Source organism: Primulina tabacum, chromosome 7, assembly GCF_025594145.1.
Source record: "Primulina tabacum isolate GXHZ01 chromosome 7, ASM2559414v2, whole genome shotgun sequence".
NCBI classification, from domain to species: domain Eukaryota; kingdom Viridiplantae; phylum Streptophyta; class Magnoliopsida; order Lamiales; family Gesneriaceae; genus Primulina; species Primulina tabacum.
Window position 1 is genome coordinate 17,765,000 of NC_134556.1, and position 13,795 is coordinate 17,778,794.

Genomic DNA, 13,795 nt, shown 5'->3' on the forward strand with positions numbered 1-13,795 from the left:
TTCTATTCAAAGCAAGACTTGAGTAATTTGATTAATACTCAATCTAGTTCAATGTCGACGGCATAACGGCGCAATCTCGATATATCCGGCTACAGAATATCAATAGATATCAATCTCAACAACTCAAAATCAATAGCAAACACAATCTGATACCAAATATGTATATTCTCAATCAAATCAAATCTGAAAAATATAACAATTTCATACGGTATCCGTTCTTCAATCCGATTTCGATTATACGATTACCACAAACTCAGGAACACATAATAACAATCATATCATGATTCCTTCAATATAATATTTTCAAATCATAAAAAAAAGTAGTAAAACTTACGTCCCGTTGAAGTCTTTGACGAGAGAAATCCGGTACCAAACTCGGATTGAAAATCAGACGGGCAGATCTTGTGCAAATCAAATTCTAAAATGTAAAAACCTTGAAGCTTTCTCCTGGGGTCTCGGTTCCTTTCTCTGTCAAACTCAAGGAAATGAAGGAAGGTTTATCATTTTATTGCATGGCAAGAACAAGTGGCTTAATCTTTATGCTGCACGTCTCGCGCATATGCGCGACCATCAATGGCGCATATGCGTGAGACTCTCTGCCTCGGCAATTTTGGATTCATCAGCTCGCGCATATGTGTGCCCTGTCCCCGTGCATATGTGCGAGACCTACTGTCTCGGCACTTCTTCATTTGACATGCTCGCGCATATGCGCGAGGTCTTCTGCCTCGCTCGCGCATATGTGCGAGACCTTCTGTCCTCGCACAACACAATATCACATGCTATCTCAAATTGTGCTTCAGAGTGGTCCTTCTATAATTACATCAATTCATAATATATAATCTCAGATTAACAGAATAAAATATCGGGCATTACAAGGAAACTCTCGAATTTCAGTGAAAACACTTGAGTGCGAGTGAATTTTCTTTGGAGTGAACTATAATAGCCAAGCCTGGTGTACGGTACGGTTTAAGTTTTCATAAGTTTATTGACTACTTGGTCAAGTTTAGGTATAGTTTGGATGTTAAGAGTTTCGATTTATGATTTATAGTATGGTTGGTTATAGATGATGTGTAGTGCTTTTGTAGCGGCGCTACGATTAAATTCATGATAATTCGTATGTTAAGCAAATTGGAGTGGTTAGATAAGACATAGAGGTGTAACTTTCTTATTTTAAGTTTTGTTCAAATCATTGTGGAAGGTAAGCCAAAAGTGCCCCGAAGTGTTTCGTGTGTTTCGACGTTCCTCCAGTGACACATGTTGGGAGAATGGGCATAACTTTTTACTCAGATGTCCAAATGATCTGAAAATTTGAGGGATTCAAGAAACGACATAGAGCTACAACTTTGTAGTTTACCACTTCTCCAAATTATGAATGGAAGAGGCGTTTCAGAAGCGATCTTTGGAGTGGCATTGCGCAGAGTGCGCGCCCGAGCGGGAATAAATGTCCGCCCGGGCGAGCCTACTTCGAAAATTTTGGATTTCTGGCCGAGAGTTCCGCGCCCGAGCGGAAAAATATGTCCGCCCGAGCGGCCAGCGATTTTTAAAAACGTTTTTTTGGATTTTAAGTGTTTAAATGCAAGAGTTGGTCTCATTTTTCTCATTCTTCCTTCTCACTTTTCGTTTCTTCTTCTCTTGGGAGACTAGGGTTCCAATTTCTCTCCTTTCTTTTCTTTAATCCAAGCTTCTTGTTAGTTATTTGTGTTGAGAGCAAGATTATTTTGGGGTCAAGGAAGCTAAGGTAAGCTTTTGGTTTGGTTATTTCTTTGTTTTTGGTGTTGGAGATGTTATGGGTTTGTGATGGTGTTGATTCTTTGGCTTTTATGGTATTGTTGTTGGGTTATTGGGTTATTGATGGTGCAAATTATGGTTTATTGTTGTAGGATTGCTACCAAGATTATAGATTCAAGGTGTGTTCTTGTGGTTTGTAAGTGAAATTTCATTCTTGTGCTCACATGATTATATATGTATTGTGTTTCAAAGGTTTTATTGTGTTATTCCCTTCATTTGATTCACTATTATGTATTGATAACTTTGTTGTATATTGTGGAGGCAATTGATGTCTCAACTTTGAGAAGGTAATACAAAAGAGAAAGAATATCAAAGTGTTTGATGAAATGTCCCAAAGAAAGAGTTTAAATGTTTTATGGATTGATAGATACATAGTCAGAGATTGCATGCAATTAGTTGATCAACGACCATAGGCTTATATCCCTCAGAGTTGTCGATTTATATCGATGGGATAAGAGCACCACAGACAGAGTTACTATTGATATCAATCCACCATAGTAAAGAGAAATACCATCTCATTGTTATGCTATTGCTACGATATACATGTTTCAGAGTTGATGGTATTTTATGTTTTCAAAGCCATGTTTTACAGAATATACTATGTATCATTGCTATGTAAGAGTTCCACTTGCTGAGTTTTATACTCATTTCAGTTATTCATGTGATGCAGATAAGAGCGACGGACCAGGACGTTGATTGGAGCCGGGGTCATATGCATAAGAGATGGAAGGAAGTGGAAGATTATTTTGTTATACATGATCAAAATGATATTTTGTATTTTGATGCAACACTTTTTGGATCATGTATATTCTTTTGATGGTATATATATTGGAAATGTATTTTGAATCCTTCCTCCCTTTAAAGAAAAATTTTAAATTCCGCTGTTATTTTATAAAATGGGTCAGAGGTGTCACATGAACGATGAGCATTTGTTGTGAGCAAAAAAAATAAGAGAGGAGAGACGAGTGAATTTTCTTTGGAGTGACCGTGAGGCTTTGGGTGAGGGATATTTTGTTTTCTACTAACGTTTTCTTGTAGGTACATATCTGAAATTAAAATAGAGAGGGAGGTAGGAGATAATTCGAACCAAAGGTTGTCTAAGTTTCAAATGGAGGCATTATTCGGTCATTTTAGTAAAATGATGAGAAACAAATTGGAGCCCTTACGTGAGAGGTTGGATAAGCTTGAAGTTTGTGCTAATGGGAGTAAATCTAAACCTAAAGATTTGGGTAGAGGAGAAAATGAGGAATTTGATTTGGTAGTAGACGAGGAGAGCCAAAATGAGAATTGAGGTAGGAATGGAAAAGATAGAGGATTTGGGAGAGGAAAAAGTGAAGCCGAACGGGGTAGGTACAATGATGGGAATAGGGAGGATGGTAATATGGGTAGTATTAAGATGAAAATTCCTACGTTCCATGGGAAATCTGAGCCGGAGGCATATTTAGAATGGGAAAAGAGGGTAGAGTTTGTGTTTGAATGTCACCACTACTCAGAACAAAAGAAGGAGAGGTTGGCGGTGGTGGAATTTCTAGACTATGCTCTCATTTGGTGGGATCAACTAGTGACCACTAGGAGGAGGTATAATGAGAGACCCATTGAAAATTGGGATGATGATGTGAACACGGGTGGTCAAGCTCCAAGGAAAACATGAGATCCGTTAGAGTTGCCAGAGGGACCAACCACGAGGGGACGTCTGAAGAGGTTCAAAGAAGCTTTGAATGGGCTTATGAGCTATCAAGGAGGGCTTACGTGCAAGGAGCAAAGTGCTGAAGGGTCCGTGATGCATGAGAGTGAGTTCGGGAACCAAAGGAATATTACACCCAAGAATGAAGAAATCCCGAGTCTACACGGACCCGAGCACGGACCTGTACTCGGGGTCCGTGTCCAATGTTATCTGCAAAGGCCGAGTCTACACGGACCCCCTTTCGGACCTCTACACGAGGTCCGTGTCCCTTCGCAGATTTGGTGCAGATTTTCCTAAGATAGAGTTTTCTTTATTTTGATAATTAGATTTGGTATCTTTATGATATGTAAACAAACTTGGACGAAAATTTAGAAAAAATTCAGATCATTATTGATATTTTATCAAAGTTTAGAGTTTTTCTCTCAAACCATTAAAGCTTTTGCTTTGTTACAAATCAAACTTATCAAAGTTTTAACTTTGTGGCGTTTGTCGATCGTCTTGTGCGGATTGTCATTGACTTGTTCTTTGAAGGTTCGTTCTAGTTTCGATTGTTTTTCATCATGATTTTTTATTACTAAACCTCGTAGTTTAGGGGTGAAAATCACACGATACTTGGTTCAAAAGATCGGGACAACACAACACGATCCTTGTTAGTATTTGAATTGAGGGCGCGATTCAATTTTAATCGTGTTTTCTTTTCATTCGCACGAGGGTTCACATCATTTGGCATCAGAGCCTAGGTTCGTTGAATTCAAGCAAGTTATCTTGTTCGTAAATCTTCAGATCTGTGTTACGCCGCTTCAGGCGCGCATGCGCGCGCGGCTACGCCGCTTTTGGCGCGGGTGCGCGCTTGCTGCTGTCCTCATGGTCATTTAGCACTTGAATTACATTCCAAACACTTCCATCATTGTGTCCATGTTCCTCAAGCTCCTCTAATTTAGTCACCCAATTTGGATAACTTCCTTGGTAGCTTACAATCCTTGAAGTGCTTCTTTAAACTTCTTGCTACGTCCCCTCGTTATAGGTCCTCCTTCGGGCAACTCCAACGACTCCCATGCCTTCTTTGGTGCTTTGACCAACCATGTTTGCATCATCCTCCCCTTTTTGAAAAGTTTTTGTCCTCAAATCTTGATAATCTCCTACATTAAACAACGAAAGATCACTAACTTTAAAAGTGGAACCGACATTGTACTCACCTGGTAAATCTAGTTTGTAGGCATTGTCGTTAATCCTTTCAAGCACTTGAAATGGTCCATCACCCAAGGTAAGATGTGGGGACCCGGACGCTAGTCAAGTTCATAATCATCATTGGGACCATTTAATCAATTATAATAAACAGGGTCTAAATTTTTTTTTTAAATGCGGAACGTATTGGAAATCATACTAGTATACATATCAGTATAACATTAGGTACAAGTCCTGTACAACATACATTCAATACAGACGAAAGTTCAACAACTAGCTATCAAGTGTTCAAACCCTATCTACAGCAACGTCAAAGTCCGTGGTCTCCACTCTATTCATGATCTCTTGTCATCTCCTCGACCCTGATCCTGTCCCACCTGTTGTCATGCACACATACAAACACGACAACAGCCGGATAATTCCGGTGAGAATATAATCCCAGTATAAATCAACGAACATGCAATCATATGATAAACATAAAAGCATGGACAGATAACAGCAATATGTATCAAAATCTGAAACATAATCAATATGAAACTGTCGACAATGCTCGTGACTGCATGACTCAGACTAGACTTAATCCTAGTCTAGGGATCCCAGTTTCCAGACGTTGGTATTCCACGTCGATATAACCAAACATCCAGTGTCTTGACCTATCCGTCACAGACTGTGGCACTATCGCCAATACACTATCTTGTGACATCGTGCAATGTGCCCGTGGCGATCCCACCACTATCAGGCACTTCTGTCACAAGATCACTCGATTAATACTTGCTTTCTATACATCCATAGAACAAGCATATCAAGTCAAAGCAATGAACATAATAATAAGAAGTATGTGATTTAGGGAAACTCAAGTATATCCTACTTGAGTCGATCTCCCAGTACCACATTGACTTATACCTTTCTTTCGTTGAAGTTCTGACGACGTTCAAGTCTGGAATTCAAAGTCTGTCAATCCCTCAATCTGGCCATGACAATATCAATAATATCATATCAATATACTGTTCAAATCAATACCAATCTGATCAATCTGGATTCAACTCAAAATCAACGGCATAACGGAACGATCTTGTGAAGGCCCTCGAACTACTTGCTTGAAAATTTGCGGAAAATTAAAAATTTTCTTTTTAAAAGAACTTAAATGGCCTCATTCATAAAATCACTGGTGAATCAAGTTCAATATTTCAAAATATTGCAGCGGAAGAAAATCAAAGTTTTGCCAACAACAACGATTTAAAAATATCCAACAACTGATAAAAATTGTTTGCGAAGAAAATAACAACTGCTGCTCTGAGGTCCTCGGGTGCCACTACTGCCGACCCAAGCTGGCTCACTGGTCCCCGCCCTCGGCCCTGGCCTCATCAGTACCTTTAACAATCAAGTCTAGTGAGCCTAAAGACTCAGCATGCATAAATCGCAGGTAACGAGTAAAAATCTGAATTTAAAATATGCATGTGATAAAATATCCTGTCCTGAGGCATACTGAAAATAATCTGTACTGAGCAATTATAATACGTGCATAACTGAACTGGAAATCACTGTAAAAATATTTGCTCCTTGGAGCCTGCACTGAAATATCTGGTAAAATTTTCTGTTGAGATTATGTTTTACGCCTGTGGCCACTGCACTAAGCTGAACTGATCGGTAACTAGCTACCGGGGAGGCTGAAACTGATCTGAGCTGGCCGGTCACTGGCGACCGGGTGGTACCATACTGAACTGATCGGTCACTGGCGACCGTATAAAATAACACTCCCACATAGTGAATGAACCACAAGCCATATCGCATAAATCTCAAAAAAATCATTTTCTATTTAATGCACGTAAAATAATTAACTGGCGTAATGAAAATTCCTGTAATTTTACCAACTGGATTGGATTGGATCGTTCCCAGGCTCGCTGCAACCTAACTGTGCCATGAAAATATGCAATAGCTTAAACATGACCAACTATGCAATTTACGTTCAAAAGATGCGACTATGACGCCTAATGACTTCGCATTTAATCATGACTCAGAGCCAACCTGAACCGACACTGAACTGACGTATAGTCATGATTAAAATACGCTGAAAAATCATAAAATACTGTTCCTAAAATGATAGGGTCGAAATCTAGGTGAAATGGAGGCCAAAACACGAAACGCTCTTTCGAGAGTCAATTTGGCACATTGCACCGTAAATTCTCGTACGACCTCAAAAATGATCCAAATGACGAACGGTCAAAAACATGACCTTCCCAACTCAATGAGGCACTGTCCAGTCCAAGGCCATGGGCTAAAAGCCAACCAAGAACTCAAACGACGCTTCTGAACAGCAGCATACTTGCTGTCAAAAATACAGCAGCTGCGCACTACAAGACTTGCATTGGTTTCGAGACTATCGGCCATTAGGGGCGTGAACCACCGACCAGAGACTCTTACCAACATCCCAAGGAATGATTGGAACCATGGCTAAGGGCCCTAGGCCAGCCACAATCCGCATCACACCAAATCTTAACCGAAGGGTCCAACCGAGAGCAACGTGCATGCGTGTGTAGTGTTTATGCTATGATCGATGTCTTGCGTCGTTCCAGTGGCCATTTGATTGACCATGGCACGATCTAGACATCTAGGAGCATGATATGAACCGTGGCTAAGGGCCATAGGCCAACCAAGATCCACACCAAGCCACAAAAGAAACGAACCATATGCTGAAAAATGGAAGGGCCGAATGGGGAAAGGGGCTGTTCTGACGTTTTGATTAAAAACCGATGAACCATGGACCAAGCCACCAAAAGGGCAACTTAGACACGTCTTAGACATGCTAAGGAAGTGATCCAACCATGGCTATAGGCCCTTGGGGCAGCCAAGATCAGATCCAACCCCTTGACAAGAAACTTAATTTTCGAACCACATTTTTCTGCACCTAAGGGACTTGCTGTCATTCTGAATTTCCAGCAAGCATGGGGCTGGTTTGAATGGACCAACATGGTCCTAATGCATCCTACTACATGTATACAAGCCGCCTTGGGAGCCTGGAATCGAACCAATCACCTGAAACCACAAAACTCAGAAAAAACGTGAAGCTTGTCATGAAAGGGCCGAAATTCTGCATGTGTGTTCCAAAAATATTTTGACATGTATCTCGGTTTTTGCTTGCTAAAACATGATCATGTACTGAAAAATAAATGATAATATGACTTGATTGAGGTTTGAAAGAAATCTAGACATGCCTGGTTTCGTTTCGAAAGAAAACGAAAAGAAGAGACGAGACGGCGCGGAGGAGACGGAGTGGGCTTGCTTCTCTACCTTTCTTGGCTCTCGATTTTTCTCCCTTTCTCCCTAGCTGCTATCCACGTTTTTTTCTACTGAAAAGGGGTCTTATTTTCGGTGGAGGTGGAGGGGGGAGTGATGGTTATGAAGGTGAGGAGAAGGGTGCACAAAAATAGGATCATATCAAGACCAAGTCCACTCCCCTTTTGAATTTGAATTTTGAATTGATATCAAATGAGTTGGTGGATGCTTCTAGGAGGTGGTGGCCGAAATTTAGCTTGATTCTAGACTAGGATATGTCCATTTATTTAATTAAATTGTGCTCCCAAAAATCCTAGAATTATCCTACTAATTACATGCAAAGAATTGGTCAAAGTTGGTGAGTTGGAAAATGAATCTTCTAGCACTAAGGGAGGCCGAAAAATGCATGATAAAATAAAGGGAAATGTTGATTATCTAGTCAACTAATAATCCTTGAAAGCCTTACTAATCCTTTAAATAATTTAGTGAGCTAACCCCTTAATTTAATAACTTAAATGAGTTCATTTCTTAAGCACCTCAAATAATTAAATTAAATCTTCAAACCTTCCTTTCTAACTTAAATGAACTTAGTTACTAGCTAAATTAACTTCTGGAAATATTTCTCAAATCTTAAATTCTATCTCAAAACTCCAACTCCGGTCCGGCCTCACTGAAAATACTGAAATGCTAAAAATCAATCTACTGAACTGAAATAATGAAATAATTAACTTCAAACAAATGCATTTAAAATAATCATGCAATGAAGTCAATTAAATTTAAAAATCTAGAATTATGCATGGCTTATACGTCTACTGATTTACGGGTTCTACAATCCTTCCCCCCTTAAATAAATTTCGTCCTCGAAATTAGAACTCACCGAATAACTCAGGGTATCGACTTCTCATGTGAAGGCCCTCGAACTACTTGCTTGAAAATTTGCGGAAAATTAAAAATTTTCTTTTTAAAAGAACTTAAATGGCCTCATTCATAAAATCACTGGTGAATCAAGTTCAATATTTCAAAATATTGCAGCGGAAGAAAATCAAAGTTTTGCCAACAACAACGATTTAAAAATATCCAACAACTGATAAAAATTGTTTGCGAAGAAAATAACAACTGCTGCTCTGAGGTCCTCGGGTGCCACTACTGCCGACCCAAGCTGGCTCACTGGTCCCCGCCCTCGGCCCTGGCCTCATCAGTACCTACAACAATCAAGTCTAGTGAGCCTAAAGACTCAGCATGCATAAATCGCAGGTAACGAGTAAAAATCTGAATTTAAAATATGCATGAGATAAAATATCCTGTCCTGAGGCATACTGAAAATAATCTGTACTGAGCAATTATAATACGTGCATAACTGAACTGGAAATCACTGTAAAAAATATTTGCTCCTTGGAGCCTGTACTGAAATATCTGGTAAAATTTTCTGTTGAGATTATGTTTTACGCCTGTGGCCACTGCACTAAGCTGAACTGATCGGTAACTGGCTACCGGGGAGGCTGAAACTGATCTGAGCTGGCCGGTCACTGGCGACCGGGTGGTACCATACTGAACTGATCGGTCACTGGCGACCGTATAAAATAACACTCCCACATAGTGAATGAACCACAAGCCATATCGCATAAATCTCAAAAATAATCATTTTCTATTTAATGCACGTAAAATAATTAACTGGCATAATGAAAATGTCCCGTAATTTTACCAACTGGATTGGATTGGATCGTTCCCAGGCTCGCTGCAACCTAACTGTGCCATGAAAAATATGCAATAGCTTAAACATGACCAACTATGCAATTTACGTTCAAAAGATGCGAGTATGACGCCTAATGACTTCGCATTTAATCATGACTCCGAGCCAACCTGAACCGACACTGAACCGACATATAGTCATGATTAAAATACGCTGAAAAATCATAAAATAATGTTCCTAAAATGATAGGGTCGAAATCTAGGTGAAATGGAGGCCAAAACACGAAACGCTCTTTCGAGAGTCAATTTGGCACATTGCACCGTAAATTCTCGTACGACCTCAAAAATGATCCAAATGACGAACGGTCGAAAACATGACCTTCCCAACTCAATGAGGCACTGTCCAGTCCAAGGCCATGGGCTAAAAGCCAACCAAGAACTCAAACGACGCTTCTGAACAGCAGCATACTTGCTGTCAAAAGATACAGCAGCTGCGCACTTGTTTTTCCTTGTGTCGTTTTCGAGGCTATCGGCCATTGGGGCGTGAACCACCGACCAGAGACTCTTACCAACATCCCAAGGAATGATTTGAACCATGGCTAAGGGCCCTAGGCCAGCCACAATCCGCATCACACCAAATCTTAACCGAAGGGTCCAACCGAGAGCAACGTGCATGCGTGTGTAGTGTTTATGCTATGATCGATGTCTTGCGTCGTTCCAGTGGCCATTTGATTGACCATGGCACGATCTAGACATCTAGGAGCATGATATGAACCGTGGCTAAGGGCCATAGGCCAACCAAGATCCACACCAAGCCACAAAAGAAACGAACCATATGCTGAAAAATGGAAGGGCCGAATGGGAAAGGGGCTGTTCTTGTTGATTATTTAAAAACCGATGAGCCATGGACCAAGCCACCAAAAGGGCAACTTAGTCACGTCTTAGACATGCTAGGGAAGTGATCCAACCATGGCTAAAGGCCCTTGGGGCAGCCAAGATCAGATCCACAACCCTTGACACAAAACTGAAATTTCGAATCACATTTCTGCACTTATGGGGAACTTGCTGTCATTCTGAATTTACAGCAAGCATGGGGCTGGTTTGAATGGACCAACATGGTCCTAATGCATCCTACTACATGTATATAAGTCGCCTTGGGAGCCTGGAGTCGATCCAATACCTGAAACTCATAAACCAAAAGAAATCGTGAAGCTTGCCAATAAATTCGAAAATTCTGCATGTGAGGTTTCAAAATGTTTTGACATGGATCTCGATTTTTACTTGAATAAACATGATCATGTACTGAAAAATAAATGATAATATGACTTGATTGAGGTTTGAAAGAAATCTAGACATGCCTGGTTTCGTTTTGAAAGAAAACGAACGAAACAACGACGACGCGGCACGGAGGAGGTGGAGCGCTTCTCTTGCTCTTTCTAGTTCTCGATTTTTTTCTTGCCTTCCCTCTAGCTAAGACTCACGATTTTTACACTGAAAATGGATCTGAATGGTGAGGTATTTCGGTGGAGAGGGAGAGGGATTGAGTGGTTATGAAGGTGAGGAGAAGGGTGCACAAAAATAGGATCATATCAAGACCAAGTCCACTCCCCTTTTGAATTTGAATTTTGAATTGATATCAAATGAGTTGGTGGATGCTTCTAGGAGGTGGTGGCCGAAATTTTGCTTATTTTCTAGTCTAGGATATGTCCATTAATTAATTAAATTGTGCTCCCAAAAATCCTAGAATTATCCTACAACTTACATGCAAAGAAATGGTCAAAAGGTTGATGAGTTGGCAATTAAATTGTCTAGCAACTATGGGGGCCGAAAATTGCAATAAAATGAAGGGGAAATATTGTTATCTAGTCAACTAATAATCCTTGAAAGCCTTACTAATCCTTTAATTAATTTAGTGAGCTAACCCATTAATTTAATAACTTAAATGAGTTCATTTCTTAATCACCTCAAATAATTAAATTAAAATCCTCAACTAACTTAAATAATTCCTTAAACTTCTTTTTAACTTAAATGAACTTACTTGCTAGCTAAATTAACTTCTGGAAATATTTCTCAAATCTTAAATTCTATCTCAAAACTCCAACTCCAGTCCGGCCTCACTGAAAATACTGAAATGCTAAAAATCAATCTACTGAACTGAAATAATGAAATAATTAACTTCAAACAAATGCATTTAAAATAATCATGCAATGAAGTCAATTAAATTTAAAAATCTAGAATTATGCATGGCTTATACGTCTACTGATTTAGAACTCACCGAATAACTCAGGGTATCGACTTCTCATCTCCGGCTCAGACTCCCACGTAGCTTCCTCCTCTGAATGGTTGAGCCATTTGACTTTGACTCGCTTAACCAACTTGTTCCGAAGTTTCTTCTCCTGTCTGTCTAAGATCTGCACGGGTCTCTCCTCATAAGATAAGTTCGGAGTAAGCTGTAACGGCTCGAAATTCAGCACATGCGAAGGATTTGCCATATACTTCCTCAGCATGGAGACGTGAAAGACATTGTGTACTCCGGCCAGATTCGGCGGAAGAGCCACACGATAAGCAAGCGTCCCAACTCTGTCAAGGATCTCAAACGGTCCAATGAATCTCGGACTGAGCTTCCCTTTCTTGCCAAATCTCATGACACCCTTCATAGGTGCCACTTTCACGAAGACATGATCGCCCACTGCAAACTCTAAGTCTCTCCTCCGCTGATCGGCATAACTCTTCTGTCGGCTCTGGGCAGTCCTCATCCTATCACGGATCTTGACTACTACATCTGCTGCCTGCTGAACCATCTCTGGACCCAACTCTGCTCTCTCTCCTACTTCATCCCAATGAACAGGAGATCTACACTTGCGGCCATACAGTGCTTCATACGGAGCCATACCTATAGACGACTGGAAACTGTTGTTATAGGTGAACTCTACCAATGGTAAGTTCGACTCCCAACTCCCAGAGAAATCAATGACGCAAGCACGGAGAAGATCCTCTAAGATCTGAATAACTCGCTCCGACTGCCCATCCGTCTGCGGATGGAAAGCTGTGCTAAACAGCAACTTCGTACCCAAAGTCGAATGCAAACTCTTCCAAAACGAGGAAGTGAATCTGGGATCTCTGTCGGATACGATAGAAACTGGAATACCGTGGAGTCGGACTATCTCTCGAATATACAGCTCTGCATACTGAACCATGGTGAAAGTCGTCTTAATAGGCAAGAAGTGCGCTGATTTGGTAAGACGATCTACAATCACCCAGATAGCATTCGATCCTCTGGCTGACCTCGGCAATCCGGTCACAAAGTCCATGGTAATGTTCTCCCACTTCCACTCGGGAATAGGAAGAGGCTTGAGCAAACCTGCTGGTCTCTGATGCTCGGCCTTCACTAACTGGCAAGTCAGGCACTCGGATACAAAACGCCTGATGTCCTTCTTCATTCCTGGCCACCAATACAATAGCTGCAGATCTTTGTACATCTTCGTACTCCCAGGGTGAATGGAGTACGGGGATGTATGGGCCTCTGATAAGATGTCTGCTCGGATAGAATCACTGCTAGGAACCCATATCCTATCTCGGTATCTCACAATACCGTCGCTGACTGTATACAAAACACTGCCCTTAGCTTCATCTCTCTTCTTCCACTGTGCCAACTGCTCATCTGCTGCCTGACCGCTGCGAATACGGTCAAAAAGAGAGGACTGGATAGTCAAGGTAGATAAACGAGGAACTCTACCTCGAGGGTAAGTCTCAAGATCAAACCTCTGCATCTCGATCTGAAGAGGTTTCTGCATCGTCAAATGAGCCATCCCTGCGACTTTCCTGCTCAAAGCATCCGCAACTACATTAGCTTTACCCGGGTGGTAGCTAATGTCACAATCGTAGTCTTTCACAAGCTCCAACCAACGTCTCTGACGCATGTTCAGCTCCTTCTGCGTAAAGAAATACTTGAGGCTTTTGTGGTCGGTAAAGATCTGACACTTCTCTCCATACAGATAGTGCCTCCAAATCTTCAAAGCTAAAACTACGGCCGCTAACTCCAGATCATGGGTAGGGTAATTCTTCTCGTGGATTTTCAGCTGTCGAGAAGCATACGCTATCACTCTCCCATGCTGCATCAAAACTGCACCTAAACCAAGCTTCGAAGCATCGGTATAAAGAACAAACTCGCCAGAT